The sequence below is a fragment of the Balearica regulorum genome, chromosome 2 (assembly GCF_011004875.1).
Source record: "Balearica regulorum gibbericeps isolate bBalReg1 chromosome 2, bBalReg1.pri, whole genome shotgun sequence".
NCBI lineage: Eukaryota > Metazoa > Chordata > Aves > Gruiformes > Gruidae > Balearica > Balearica regulorum.
The window spans coordinates 56,917,126-56,932,715 of record NC_046185.1 but is presented as its reverse complement, the minus strand read 5'-3'; the positions used below and the strand labels follow the sequence as shown (position 1 = coordinate 56,932,715).

General features: G+C 43.1%; 1 long non-coding RNA gene across 1 annotated transcript in view; it reads left to right on the top strand.

Moving 5' to 3' along the window:
- Positions 1 to 385: 385 nt before the first annotated feature.
- LOC142600403 (uncharacterized) overlaps positions 386 to 15,590 on the top strand; it is a 179,363-nt gene continuing 164,158 nt past the window's right edge. Inside the window, exon 1 of the long non-coding RNA XR_012833874.1 lies at positions 386 to 446. This is a non-coding gene — a long non-coding RNA (uncharacterized LOC142600403). The remainder of the gene's footprint in view (positions 447 to 15,590) is intronic.

The following is a 15,590-nucleotide window of genomic DNA, read 5'->3' as shown; positions in this document are numbered from 1 at the left end:
ATCCTAAGTCCAAAACATAGCACTATACCTGCTACTAGGAAGAAAATTATCATCTCAGCTGAAACCAGGACAATGGGTCAGGTTTAAAGGGAGGACAGGGACAGGTGACATTATAGCGGGGTCTTCTAGAGGCCACCCGACTGGGAAGACGGAGCAGATGAGGCCCTCTATAGACAGGAGCAGCCTCACATTCACAAGCTCTGGTCCTCATGGGGGACTTCAACCACCCTGATATCTGTTGGAGGGACAACACAGCAGGGCTATGAGGACAGGCTGAGAGAGTTGGAGTCGTTCAGCCTGGAGAAAAGAAGGTTCTGGGGAGACCTAATTCCAGCCTTCCAGTACTTAAAGGGGGGCTACAGGAAAGATGGTGACGGACTGTTTATCAGGGAGTGTAGTGATAGGACAAGGGGTAATGGGTTTAACCTAAAAGAGGGTAGATTTAGGTTAGAGGTTAGAAAGAAATTCTTTACTGTTAGAGTGGTGAAGCACTGGAAGAGGTTGCCCAGAGAAGCTGTGGATGCCCTATCCCTGGTAGTGTTCAAGGCCAGGTTGGATGGGGCTTTGGGAAACCTGGTCTAGTGGAGGGTGTCCCTGCCCATGGCAGGGTGGGTTGGACCTAGAAGATCTTTGAGGTCCCTTCCAACCCAAACCAGTCTATGATTCTATGATTCTATGATAAGCAATCCAGGAAGTTTCTGGAATGTGTTGATGGTAACTTCTTTCTCCGAGTTATAGAGGATCCAGTGAGGAGAAGTGCCATGATAGACCTTGTTCTCACCAACAAGGAGGGGCTGATGGGGAATGTGAAACTCACGGGCAGCCTTGGCTGCAGTGACCATGAAATGGTGGAGTTCAAGATCCTCAAGGCAGCGAGGAAGGTGCACAGCAAGCTCACTACCCTGAACTTCAGGAGAGCAGACTTTGGCCTCTTCAGGGATCTGTTTGGTAGAGTACCAGGGGATAAAGCTGTGGATGGAAGAGGGGCCCAAGACAGCTGGTTAGTATTCAAGGGTCACCTCCTCCAAGCTCAGGAGCGATGCATCCCAACAAAGAGGAAGTCAGGCAAAAATGCCAGGAAGCCTGCATGGATGAACAAGGAGCTCCTGGACAAACTCAAACATAAAAAGGAAGCCTACAGAGGCTGGAAGCCTGGAAGAGTGAAAGTCTGGGAGAGTGGAAGCCTGGGAGGAATACAGAGAAATTGTCTAAGCAGCCAGGGATCAGGTTAGGAAAGCTAAAGCCCTTATAGGATTAAATCTGGCCAGGGGTGTCAAGGGCAACAAGAAAAGCTTCTATAGGTGTGTCAGTGATAAAAGGCAGACTAGAGAAAATGTGCGTCCTCTCTGGAAGGAAACAGGAGACCTGGTTACCCAGGACATGGAGAAGGCTGAGGTACTCAAAAACTTTTTTCTTCAGTCTTCACCAGCAAGTGCTCTAGCCACACTGCCCAAGTTGCAGAAGGCAAAGGCAGGGATTGGGAGAATGAAGAGCTGCCCACTGTAGGAGAAAATCAGGTTCAAGACCATCTAAGGAACCTGAAGGTGCACCTGATGAGATACATCTGCACATCCTGAGGGAACTGGTGGATGAACTTGCTAAGCCATTATTCGTGTTTGAGAAGTCGCGGCCATTTGGTGAAATTCCCACTGACTGGAAAAGGGGAAACATAACCCCCATTTTTAAAAAGGGAAAAGACGAAAACCTGGAGAACTACAGGCCGGTCAGTCTCACCTCTGTGCTCAGCAAGACCATGGAGCAGATCCTCCTGGAAACTATGCTCAGGCACATGGAAAATAAGGAGGTGATTGGTGACAGCTGACATGGCTTCACTAAGGGCAAATCATGCCTAACAAATTTGGTGGCCTTCTACAACAGGGTTACAGCATTGGTGGATAAGGGAAAAGCAACTGATGTCATTTACCTGGACTTGTGCAAAGCATTTGACGCTGTCCCACATGACATCATTGTTGCTAAATTGGAGAGGCATGGATTTGACAAATGGACCACTTGGTGGATAAGAAATTGGCTGGATGGTCACACTCAAAGAGTTGCAGTCAACAACTCAATGTCCAAGTGGAAACCAGTGATGAGTGGTGTTCCTCAGAGGTCGGTATTTAGACCGGCACTGTTTAACATCCTTGTCAGTGACATGGACAGTGGGATCAAGTGCACCCTCAGCAAGTTTGCCGACGACACCAAGCTGTGTGGTGTGGTCGACACGCTGGAAAGAAGGGATGCCATCCAGAGGGACCTTGACAGGCTGGAGAGGTGGGCCCATGCGAATCACATGAAGTTCAAGAAGACCAAGTGGAAGGTCCTGCACATGGGTCAGCGCAATCCCAAGCACAACTACAGGCTGGGCAGAGAATGGATTGAAAGCAGCCCTGAGGAGAAGGACTTGGGGGTGTTGGTTGACGAGAAGCTCAACATGAGCCGGCAGTGTGCACTTGAAGCCCAGAAAGCCAACCGTGTCCTGGGCTGCATCAAAAGAAGCATGACCAGCAGGTCAAGGGAGGTGATTCTCCCCATCTATTCTGCTCTTGTGAGACCCCAGCTGGAGTACTGCATCCAGCTTTGGGGTCCCCAGTACAGGAGAGACATGGAGCTGTTGGAGCGAGTCCAGAGGAGGGCCACAAAGCTGATTGGAGGGGTGGAGCACCTCTCCTGTGAGGACAGGCTGAGAGAGTTGGGGTTGTTCAGCCTGGAGAAGAGAAGGCTCCGGGGAGACCTTAGACCACCTTCCATTACCTGAAGGGGCCTACAGGAAAGCTGGGGAGGTACTGTTTACAAGGGCATGGAGTGATAAGACAAGGGGTAACAGCCTCAAACTGAAGGAGGGTTGATTTAGATTAGATTTTAGGAAGAAATTCTTCACTGTGAGGGTGGAGGCACTGGGAGAGGTTGCCCAGAGAAGTTGTGCATGATGCCCCCTCCCTGGAAGTGTTCAAGGCCAGGCTGGATGGGGCTTTGGGCAACGTGGTCCAGTGGTGGGGGCGGGGGGTGGGGGGAGGGGTTGTAACTGGATCATGTTTGAGATCCCTTCCAACCCAAACCATTCTATGATTCTATTATTCTATGATAATATCCACCCATACCCTATTTAATATCTATGGTGAATGAAGACTAAAAAGTGGAAAAATGTGATTTGCTTTACACACATACACTGGCTTCCTTTGCATACTAATGTGATTTCCCCTATGTCATCCATAGAGCTTCCTGTTACCAGTGCTCAAAAGGAAAGTTGCTAAGTTTTAACACTGTGGGACTTCCTTTGCACAGCAGCACATGCTAATTGGTAAAATTATTCTAAATAATAGAATTAGGGGGGCACAGACGTAAACACAATATGCTGGGAAAAGTCCACGCAGCTTCTGTGGAAGTCACATCACTATGCTGATGTAGCTCCTGGAAGGACTCAGCAAATGTGGACTGGGGAGATCAAGTGTATCTGGTCATTTTGGATTTCCAAAAAGTCTCTCACCAAAGGTTCTTAAAAAAATTGAGGATCTGGACTGGATAAGCAAGGTGAGAAAAGACATACTCCCATGGAGAAGTAACTGATTCAAAGGGAGGAAGTGCAAGGTAGGAATCAGTTTCTCAGTGTCCTTCCATAGGCTCTGTCTATGCTGTAACGCATATCCACCAACACATTCATGCCCCTATAAAAGGGGATGACACTACTGAAGTTTCAAAGATATTCAGAGCGAAGGTGGGGCTGACAGTGAGGAGCTGCACAAGGGTTTCATAAAACTGGCTAAGTGACAGAACAGCAAATGAAATTCAATGTAAACAAATGCGTATGCACAAACAAATGCTAACTTAACCTTTACTATTACCACTTAGGGACAAGATTTTAGGATCATGCTAGATAATTCCATTCAACTGACTGCCCTGTAGCCATCAAAAAAGCCAATCAAATGCCAGGATTTGTTTAGGTAAGGAGTAGACATCAAAGCGAAACATATAGTTATACAATTACATGAGTCTATGTGCACCTACATGTTGAACACTGAATATAGTTTTCAACTCACCATCACAAAATGGACATAGCAAAGCTAGAAAAGGCCCACAAAAAGCCAATGAGGATGACAAAAAGCATGAAGCAACATCTGTACAAAAAGTGATTTAAAAGACTAGGACTGTTCATCTTGGAAAAGAGACAAAGGATAAAATTACAGGTGCAAAGGAGGATATGAGCAAAAACTTCATTATATCCAATAATTTAGGAAATAAAGGCATCAAAAGAAGTTATCAGGTTGTAGTTTCAAAGTAGAGAATGGGAAGTTATCTTTTAAAGCATCGTATGCTTAAACTGAGGAATCATTGTCAGACAGTAGAGTGGATGCCGAAGTTTACATTGTTAAAAGACATAACTAGACCAATTCATGGAAGAAAACTCTTTCATGAGCTGTCAGATGGCGAGATACCCATTGCTGGCTCAGCAAAGCCCTGAACTACTTCTCACTGAAGCTTCAACAGTGCACCAGGGAAGTATCTTTACAAGCTGTCCAGTGGGTAGCAGCTAGCACTGAAGTCAGACCATTGAGCTACGTGTACGTGAGGAACATGCATGGCTCCTGCTCATGGTCTCGCATGGGTCTGCTTCAACAGTCAATCCATAAACATCAGATTGCAATATTCCTCAATACAGGTAAATAGGATGTCAGGGCATAGGGAGGTTTGGGACCCTGTTCTGTTGCCAGCCATGCTGGAATTTATAATGCCAACATCTTATTCAGTGGGAACAGCAAGGGGTTTTTGCTGCCTTGGGTAGGGCACAGCTCTCCCACCTTTGACTATTTGTTTTATTGTTTTGTGCATCTCTCCACAGACTTTTTTCCACAGAACCGTGCTGACAGGAACAAAAATGCATTGATTTCACTGACACTTCCCAAAGGAAAGCATGTCCTAAACAAAATCATTTTCAGCAGCTTTCTGCGCGAAGTGGCGATAAGATGGCTCCCCAGAGAACACATGTGTGTGTCCCCTCAGTAGCTGTCTTACCTCCTGCCGAGCACAACTTGTTGGAATTGCACACACAACCCCAAAGATTGTTTTTACTCCACCCACGCGCTGCCAGGAGGTTTTTCAGACTTTCAACATGCTGTTTCCAGGGCAACCATTGATCTCAGATTTCAAACATTGCCAGAGCTGCATATCGTCTTGCTATTCTCTCCTCCTTTTGGAAAAAGACATCTGTGAGCCCAATTTTGCCGTAAGGGGACTCCATACTACACACACCAGTGGGGCTCTAACAAGCCTGTTACCTAATGCCTGGGGGTTCCTCTTGGTCTGATGTCTTATACAGTACGTATGCACCTGGGAGCTATAAAACACTACCAATCCGATGTGCCTTGAGGTAATTGAGTCCTCAATGTTTAATTTCTTCTTGTCCTCAAAAAACCTGACAAACAAGGGGCTAGGTCATTCAGGGTATCTAGGTTTTGTGGGGAGGGTCCTTCCAGTATAAGGAGATGTATACTGTTACTAAACCCCTTTCTGTTGCTTCCCACACCATTACCATTCAGGAAAGCTAAAGAGACTGCAAGGAACCGCCTGCAAAGGAAAACTTAAATTCATTGCATATGCACTTGAAAGACAAGAGACAGAGACCCAGCAAGGTTTCCAGGGGCTCCAGAGGAGAAAAAGGAAGCAAGCAGGACAAACGCATGCAATCATACCACGTGCAGAGATGTCCACACATGCTCCGCTGCCTCTCCGGATAGAAAGCCTACAGCCCAGGCCCAGTACTGCCAGGAAGAGCAAGGCCACGGTGAACCGCTGCTTCAACCTCCTGCCAGGCATCCCAGCAGCTGCGCAGCCTCCAGCTCCTGCTCCCCCCCAAGAACGGGGCAGGATCAGCCTTTCGAGCAATCTCTACCTGGAAAACAGGGGCAAAATCCAGCCTCAAATGGGGTTCTTTTATGAGGGCAGTAAACACAAATCCTCATAGCTCATCTAGCCCTAAATGTCAGCATCCTCAAAAGATCCACCTCAACCACATAGTTAAGGACACAAACCCAAGAAGTCCTGCTCATGCAAAATACCTTGCTGAATCCCATCCTAAACACTCTGGAGAAAAGAGACAAAAAAACCAGCCTTCTTTACGATTCCCTTTTGAACTAGCTGCATTATTTCTGAGCTATACATTAAAACAGATGTCTCATTGATTTCCCAGTCACAAAGAAATCATTCTTTTCATGTCTTGTGACAGATGTTTCTTCAGATGAACAGCTTCAACTTCAAACAGGATCTTTACCTCGGAATAACTTTTCCCAAAATGATTTTAAAATATCTATTAGCAAACCAAAGCCAGCCTCATTTTGTTTCTTAAGCAAAGGGTAAGGAGAAATGATCTCTTTTCAAAACTATGCAAAATGTCACTGTCATTTGGCATTTTTGTCCCATAGAGCCCTGATCACGATGGAACAGAACAAGTGCCTAATTAAGGAGCATTTACTTATCTTTTTTTTTTTAATCTCATTATGAGCCCTGAAAGAGTAAGCCCCAGACACATCTATGTTTCATTTCAATCACCTCTCCTTCATTAACAAGGGGAAGTTTACTGCACTTTCTCAAACTACTTTTGTAGAGTTTGCTTATTTTGTAATCCCTGGAAAACTTTAAAGGAAGTGGGGAGGGGAAATATAGAAGTATATAAATAACGTTTTCTACTTTGAAAATAAAATGCCCTATGCTGAGGTAAAGGAAAACTGGGGAAATAACTTTGTGGTTTACTGAAGTGCAAGAAGGGAATTATTTTATATACCATTTTAGGTTTTGGTTTAGAGAGGGACACAATGCTAGAAAGACTATCTTCGTCTTTTCTTTTTAATCCTTTGCCACAAAAATCCTTTGTCGCACTTGAGCTCACTACAAAAGGGGAATAAACCTCTCCCATGTTAAACAGAGTCTGGGGCGGGGGAAAAGCTTGATTACAACTTCAACATGGCTCTTGATTTAGCCAGGAGAATTTGTAGTGCCATTCCCTCCAGCAGATCTTTTTTCTAAAGAGATTGCATCAAAGGTAAAGAAAAGAGCATCTAATACATCTTACAATGAATATGGCATGAGTAGCTACACGCACCAATTAACTTCACAGGCTGCTTCTATCTGACCAGAGCACACCTGAGCATCTGCTGCTTCAGAATATGATTGCAGTAGCTGCTGTTTGCCTGTCAAAAAGTACTTTAAAAGGTCTCGTACAGGGGGCTACAAATACACTAACAAAGTCACTTTGTTAAATCATCATCAAGTTTGTAAACATCTTTCTCATTAGAAATTTAATTTAGGAGAAAATACAGGTTTATGATTTAAGTGTAAGGGTAAATATGAGAAATTAAAATGCCAAAGCTTAGTCTCCACAAGGCTCTCTTGCATGGATTGCTCATCTTTGTCACAGCCACAACACCAAGCTGTGTGGTGTGGTCAACACGCTGGAGGGAAGGGATGCCATCCAGAGGGACCCTGACAGGCTGGAGTGGTGGGCCCGTGCGAACTGCATGAAGTTCAACAAGGTGCAATCCCAAGCACAGCTGTAGGCTGGGTGAGGAATGAATTGAAAGCAGCCAGAGGAGAAGGACTTGGGGGTGTTGGTGGACAATAAGCTGAACATGAGCCGGCAGTGTGCGCTTGCAGCCCAGAAAGCCAACCGTGTCCTGGGCTGCATCAAAAGAGGGGTGACCAGCAGGTCGAGGGAGGTGATTGTCCCCCCTCCCTCCGCTTTGGGTGAGACCCAAATCATTCTATGCTTCTATGCTGTGCTTCTATGATTCTATATCTAATTACATGTCTGCTTCTGTTTCTCAGATAATACAGTATAATATAAAATGAAGAGCAGTCTTGGGGACTGGAATTTCACATTGCGAACTCTGGAGTGTCTGCTCACCTGTGTTGTTCTGCATACATACTGGTGACCACTCTGTTTACATACCTGTAAAATAAGGACATTACCAAACAGAATAGAAGTGTAATTCAAAGGTCAGAACCACAAGTTTCTCCACCCTGGAAATCTGAAACACCACAACACATCCAGGAATTTCTCTAGAGAAAAGAATAGTCATCATCTCAAGCATTTTTAAAAACTTACTCTCATTTGCAAAAATTCTGTTCAAGCAGAAACAGCTTTTAAAAGAAAATGTCGGTCACATAGAAAAGAGACATTTTGTTTTGTGACCGATCCTTTAGCAGCAAAGATGGCACATGCCTCCTTCTGTTTTACTCTGTCTTATCAAAAGGCCTCATGGCTTCTAGCAGAGTAACCCAGCCCTGTGCTTGCTTTTTATATGCACAAGTATGGCACTCCAGTTCACACGTGGATGTAGCTATGGGATGCTTGCAGCCGCACATCATGACAACAGGGCCACATATACATATGACATGTTACATGCGCATATGTCCATGACTGTTTAAGTGCAGAGGCATGCATGCAAAGACCAGCAGACTTCCAGCTCCAGCAACACAGGCTGTGTTATCCCTCAATCCACGCCAGAAAACCAGCTATTTTAGGCACTGCAGGAGCACGGGTTACACACGCATACAAAAACAAACATGCGGGGTGACATCCTCTCCACATGAAAAGACGAGTCTGTAATCTCCGTGGGTGTCAATTTAGCATAATCCCCACAGAAAGGTTTAGCTTGCTTTAAAATACACAGATGTCGTATTTAAGAAGGGCCCATTCATTTCAGGCCCAAAATACATAAACATGCCTTGAGTAATAAAGCAAAAAGGGTACTTTTTGCTGATGTGTTGTGGTTTAGGATTTCTGAGGAGGTAAAGTATGGAGCTCAGTTGTTGTTTTCGTTTTCTGAGGGGTTTTTATTATTATTAAGTTTTAATTTAATTTGGCTCAATCTTTATTTTGTAGGTATGTAAATACAGGCAATCCAGTGCCAATAGCTAGAGCAATAATTCTGGTCAAAATGAAACACAGAGCTTTAGGCTATAAACTTAAGACAAAAATCAAAGGATTTAAATGAAATCTGACATGGCAACTCATTAAATTCAAGACTATCCATGATATTTTATTAAACATCAGTTAAGTGCATCTTTAAACAAGATGAATGCAAGTTCAGGAAATGAAACAGTCATTGCCTAAATATTTAACATGCTGGAGACAAAGGAAAGACACCTCTGTTGAACCAAATCACAGGAATCGACCCAGCTAGTCTATGGCCTTACCTTCAAGACCTGTCCATATCAGTATCTCCAGAGGCATTTATCTCCTTTCTAGAATAAACTCTAAAACTGGTCTTAGGATAGAATGACTGAACTGAACACAGTATTTCCAATGAGGCTACATCACTGTGAAGACATCAGGGCATTTAATTGTTTGACATCCTATCTCTTAGGCATCTGAGCAATAGGTTTGATTTTGAGTTCTTTTTTTTATATGCTGAATGCAAAGCTCTCATAATGACACCCAAATACTGATTTTCAGATATAAAAAACTGGGTAAGAGTCAAAGTCTCAGTCCACAGTCCTGTTTCCAAAAATGTCTGGATGATTCAGTGGAAGATACACGAGACCTACAGCAAGTAACTGAGATGATCTTCCCTCCTCGCATGCTGGAGATCTTCCTTATCACTGCTGGTTGGCTTTAGTTTAAGATCTTTTTCTGTGGTGATGCAGTTAATTCAAAGTCCCAAATGTTTCTTCCAAAAGCACATTACTTTATAGCTTTCCTTGAATTTTCTCTGTTATTCACTCAAGTCGGTTAAGTCCACCTGACATCCTCTCCAGTCACATTCATTGAAATAAGTTTGTGCTATTACATGACTTTTTTTAATCTCTTTTTGCATATCATTAGCAAATAAGGTAACGTCTATTACATGATTTCAGCTCCCTTTTTGTAAATTTTTTCTATAATATTCTTGGGGTTTGGCAGGGTGGGTAGGGGTGTTCACATTCCTGTTTTCTCAAAACACTGTTTCTCACACCATGACTGCCTAAACCTTTTGTGGAGGCTTTTTACCAAGATTAACAATTAAATTAAAAGTATCAACTGACTTTCCTTTATCTGTTATTTTATTATGACCCAATTTAAGTTTATTAATAGACTGCAAAAGCTGTGCCAGTTATATTCAAGTATATCATGATAGTCTTAATATTTTTATTTCACTTTCAATGTTCTTTTTAAGCAAGAAGAATCACTTGATGCAGATCTTGTTGCTCAATAATTACTCACGTCACTTTTTGCCCTTTTAAAAGATAGAGATCCAACACAGTAAATAAACTAAAGCAGGTAAATTAAAGTAATAAGTATTTTAAAGCATTGAGATCTTCAGATACTTAGCTACTGCCTTAAGCATATAATGTCAAGAAACCACTCTGTTCTTATGTATGTGTAAATAATTACAATGTAGATGATGGTATAGCAGAGCTTTTTCAAAAATAAGTAGTCCCATTCCTGGCATTTTGAGAGCTAACATAATGTATGCTGATCTGCACTACAAACACCCCTCACTGCTTAGACATAAATACATTGTATGGCAATTCAAAACAGATTTTCCCAGTTCACCAAATCAAGTCCTCAGTCCCCAGAGGATTAAAAGTGGCTAAGAATAGGGAAACTTAAGTAGCTGTCAAAATGCATCTGTGTGGCCCTTCTCCTCAACCTTTCCTGCTTTAACAGGCCACATGAAACATGGTTTGTTTTACCATACATCTCAGGCCTTGGCCACACTTTCCTATCGTCAGAGCTCTGCAAGTTGTCCGCAATGGATGTGCAGTCTGCTTCTCAGAGGACTCAAGACTCTACAGAGATTATTGTATCAAAGTTATTGTAGGCAGCGTATTAAAATCATAAAGTTTTCTCAGCAATGCTTTAAAGAAAAAGAAGGGGAAAAAAAAGACTTAAGAAAGCTTACCAGCTGAGAGGAAGATCAAGTCACAAAACGCCTGTGCTAGAACCACAGATGGTTTGGTCTGCCAAATTTAAAGGACCAGTTTCCAAAAAATACTCCTTGGAGCAATTAGACAGCTGTTATACATGGTTGCCATACAGATGAAGGAACGTTCCTCATTTCATGAGGAAAATCAGTAGTGACCGTTTAACCAGAGAGGAGAAGAATGCTTCTGTGTGGCTCCTCTGCATTAATCTGCATCTGGTTGTGAACCCTAAGCTGTCCATCTATACAGAGCAGCCACAGAGCTCCCAGTTACCACTGAAAAGCCAGTTTCTTGGTTGCTCATACTGCACTGGCCTTGGACCATCATGAGTATGTCTGAGCTGACATTTGTCTGCCCCTCCATGCAGCCTGTTCTCCACATTTTTGTGGCTTGACACACCTAACACATAACCCAACATAATACATAACCCTGTATGCCCTGGCCAGCTTTAAAAACATTGCAACAAGCACAAGTCTCCCATGTGTGATAACATCATGCCATCACACCTAATCCACTACACAAGCTGGTCACCTGGGCCACGGCATTGTCCAAAGAGAAAGTATAAACCCTCCTCGTTTTACCTAGAAGTATGAATGGTACCAGCACTTTCATAAAGCCTCCCAAAGCTGGTAGACCTAAACAAGGTTACTGGCAAGCCATCTCAGCAGCATTACACACAGATCAGCAGCCAGTTCTGTAAGACTAAGGGCAAGAAACAGCCCCACTTTGGGGTGAAAAATTCCTTCATCAAGTTCGAGGTGTTTCTGACAGTCCACCACTCACATCGTGACCCAACACCTTCCTCAGGGCAACAAGGGATTTCAGCACCATCCAGGAAAAGTAAAACCCCTGTTCATCTAGAGAGGAAGGTGCGAGTGGCCACAGCACTAGTGATGTGAAACAGAACCCAAGGGACAGGCGAGGCAAATGGAGCAAAGGGAATTTCTGAGTCTGAGGACTTTTTCAGAGGGCAGTGGCAAAACAACCATACAACTGTGGGATTTTCTTCCAAAGGACATGCCACTGACGGGCTGAGTCCAATATCCATTAACTTTTTGATTTCAACTGTGAAAATAAATTATTTATGGGGTTAGATGGGAGTTCTAGTAGTATTGTCTTTAAATGTCCCTTAGCTGTGCATAACAGATGGGCAACATGTTAGTTTTATTTACAGACAGTCCTTATTCACAGAACAACAGAGCTGGAAGGGGAACAGCCTGTTTAGTTTTAACATGAAGGACTTCTCCTGGAAAAAGTTCTGCTGAGAGGTTTACAGGGACTTTTTTTTTTTAGTTGTTTTGCATTATCAGTTTGGACTTAAACATCTATTCCACAGATCTATTGTTCTCCCATGGAAACTCTTAATCAAAGTTTAAACATTAATCAAAAAGGAAATAAAACTAAAATTACCTCTAAACTACAGTGAGCTATGTCTTGGCAACTCTACCCTTTCGACCCTGCTATCACTTTGATGAATCCAGCCTATTGTGTAGTAAAGTGCTGGCTTGCACGAGCTATAGCACAGGCTGCCAAGTAGTATACTGATTGGTTTGTAGATGCCTCTACTACCAAAGCCTCTGAGTGTGTATAGACAATGTCATAGATTGGTTTAAATCAAACTACTGAATAAAACCAACATCCAGGTAACAACTCCCGTTCATCAGACAGAGGTCTGGGAGGGACTTGAGCCTTGTACCATCTCATGAAGATCAGTAGCCCCAAATTCTTCTAGATCAATGGGGACAAAATGTTGCAGAGAGAGTAGTTTTCCTTAAGAATAATTGGTTGGGATCTACAATTAGTAGATCTATCATTAATTGATTGTAATCAATTAATACTAATAAACCACTGTTTATACTAACAATCCACTCATCTCGCTTGTCTTGGCAAGAGAAGTAGCAGTTCAAAAGGTCTTCCTCCAACCTGTATAAGGAATCAAAAATCCTTGAGTCAATAGCCTTTGTGTCAGGTTGTCACACAGAAATCTGTATCGACATCTTCAGCTGCACCCACAAGCAGAGAGCTTGCACTGGAGAAGAACTGATATAATCTGTCTTCCTCTGGCAAACCACTGGACTTGTATGCTGTATCATGGTTTCATGCACAAAGGAGACCTCAGGTGCTGTGACTTAGGAAACTCAGACCAAACTCCCTGCTCTGCCATTACTCTGCAATGGGACCTTACCCATGCCATCTCAGTGCTCTGCCATTCTCATCATCTCTGATTTAGCTTGATGTTTTGCAGTACAGCCACATTGGGTCATGCAGGCAGTAAGAGTAATAAAATTCTGTCAAGATCTAGATCTAGCAGGAGGCTGCAATTACCATCGGAAACGATGCTTTTCTAGTGATTTCATTTCAGTGTCATCAGAGCTGCTTGAAACAAATACTTCATTGTTTTATTGCATAAACATCCTTCTAGGTAATGTCTGCCTTGATGAACTTTGTCTGTGCCATCAGGGGATGGAAGATGGCAGAGGCAGCCAAAGTGCGTCAGCTCTGCAAACCCACTGTTCCCTGGTTCAGCAGCTAACCGAACTGTGTCCACACACCATTGCTGGGGAGCCGACTCTTTCCCAGAAGGAAAACAGAAAACGTACTGTATCATTGTGAGGCAGCTCCAGCACACTAAATAGAATCATATACTATCACTTCATAAGCAAAACCTGCTGCTGAGGGGAAAGAAAGGTTATGTTTGTTTTTGAGGTTTTAAAAGCATTTTTCTTTTTTTTTTTTTTTTTCCTCTCTTAACCCAAAGGGATCCAAACCAGAAGTTCCTTCCTGTCTGAAAGAGTTAGGCCTAGGACATTTGTGGCCTGATTCTCCTCTCAGCTATATTGAGTTAAGTCAGACGTAGCTCCAGTGAGCTGACAGAGCTAGTTCAGCATAAAACCAGGGCGAGGGAGACAAGAATCTGTGCCATGCTAATGAAGTCATAACAGCAGCAGCCCTCCAGAGCAGCGTCAGCATTTTCAAACCAAAATGATGTTGATCTTTCAGCTGGAACACACAAGATTTTGAAGCTCATTCAAGTACTCTGCACCAAAATATTCCTTTCCAGCATCTTTTTATTGCAGTCAATAATATGGGTCTGTAGCCTGTTGAGGCCAAGAACAATGGCAATGACTTTATTCTCTTTTCTCTGCTTGCCCATTTTTAACCCAGATGAAATAGAAGACTAACTAGAATAAGCAACAGCAACGTGTAATGAGTCCTTGTGGATGCCACAAGGTGTGACATTCTCCAAAGCTTCCTGACATTGGTGACAAGAGGGACTGTTGTGATCACGACCTATGGCATGCAGACCACAGATGTCATTCAGCAATTCCTGCAGTCAGACCACAACCCTTGGGTGACTTGGAAGGTCTAGATTAGAAGGGTTTGGACACTGGAAATTATTTTGGATATTTGCCTTAAGCAAGTAGAAAGAACTACCATCATGTGCTTCAGATCTTTTTCTTTTTAAAGCTAGTTATCTTCACAGAGTCTACAAAAAGAAGAATCTCAGAGGATTGTCTCTGATAAATAAATCTCCTTTCTTTGAAGAAAGACAACTGCAGCCTCCAAGTTTGGTCCCTGTAAGAATTTGAGACCTGGCACAAAATCAGAGTTTCCGGTCCTAGTTAATCCAGTACAGGTAGACTCTGCAGTGGGGGAATGTGTATGCAGCATACAGTGCTCTTTGTCTGCTCATTCTTTGCTTTGGCCTTTGAACCTCACTTGTAATTCCTGACTTAGCTCTTGACCCTTCTTCACAGACTTCTGATTTGACCTTTGCTAATTTTCTTCCTCCTAATCCTGACCTGCTTGTCTTACATTGCTTAAACTTTATCTCATCTGCTAACCCAGAATCTGCTCTGTAGTTTATGGTCCCCAATCATGTGGTTAAGTCTCTGAGGACCTTCTTGACCAGACCTTCTGGTTAAGTGCAGCCTATTTCCCAGATTCTAATTGACTGCTGTACCTTCATCCTGCCTCCAAACCTAATTCCAGTTTGACTCTTGTCAGGGGGCTTGATTACCCATATCCTACTGTGCGCATTTTACCTCCCAGGGCAGAGGAACATGGCAGAGAAGATCCTGAGTTATCTGTGATGACTACCAATATCCGGCCTACATTCATTGCTAAGCCACTCCATCTCTTCCACATCAAAAATTCTCCCCCTTTTGGGAGATATTTTTGGCTGAAATTGTTTGCATTTCTTTTTACATTCATGTAGTTAAGCATTTGTATTCAGTAGAGGCCCTGAATTATCAGTAGATATCCTGGACCCACTCCAAGTAGATGTCTTTTTCTATGTTTTGTTACAAAAAGCATTTCCCACTCTGGCAATGGAGAGCATCAGCCCAAGGCAGTGCTAACCATTCAAATGTCCAAGTCTCATGTTACCCTTCTAGTGTTATCATAGAATCATAGAATGGTTTGGGTTGGAAGGTACCTTAAAGATCATCTATCATATCTTTTGTGATACTCTCCTATGTTACCTTACCTCTCCTTCCCACTTCTGTTCTGTTCTTCATAGTCCAACGAGTGTGTTAACCATGACAGGATTCTTATGGGGTTACTGGTCCCATCTTGCATAGCAATATTCCCTGTCACACAGCTGAATATTTGGCAATATCACAGAGTGGCTGGACACCAAGCAGCCATGAGGACATTGCCCTTCCTTTTTTCTGCCTCTCCTGAACAGAATG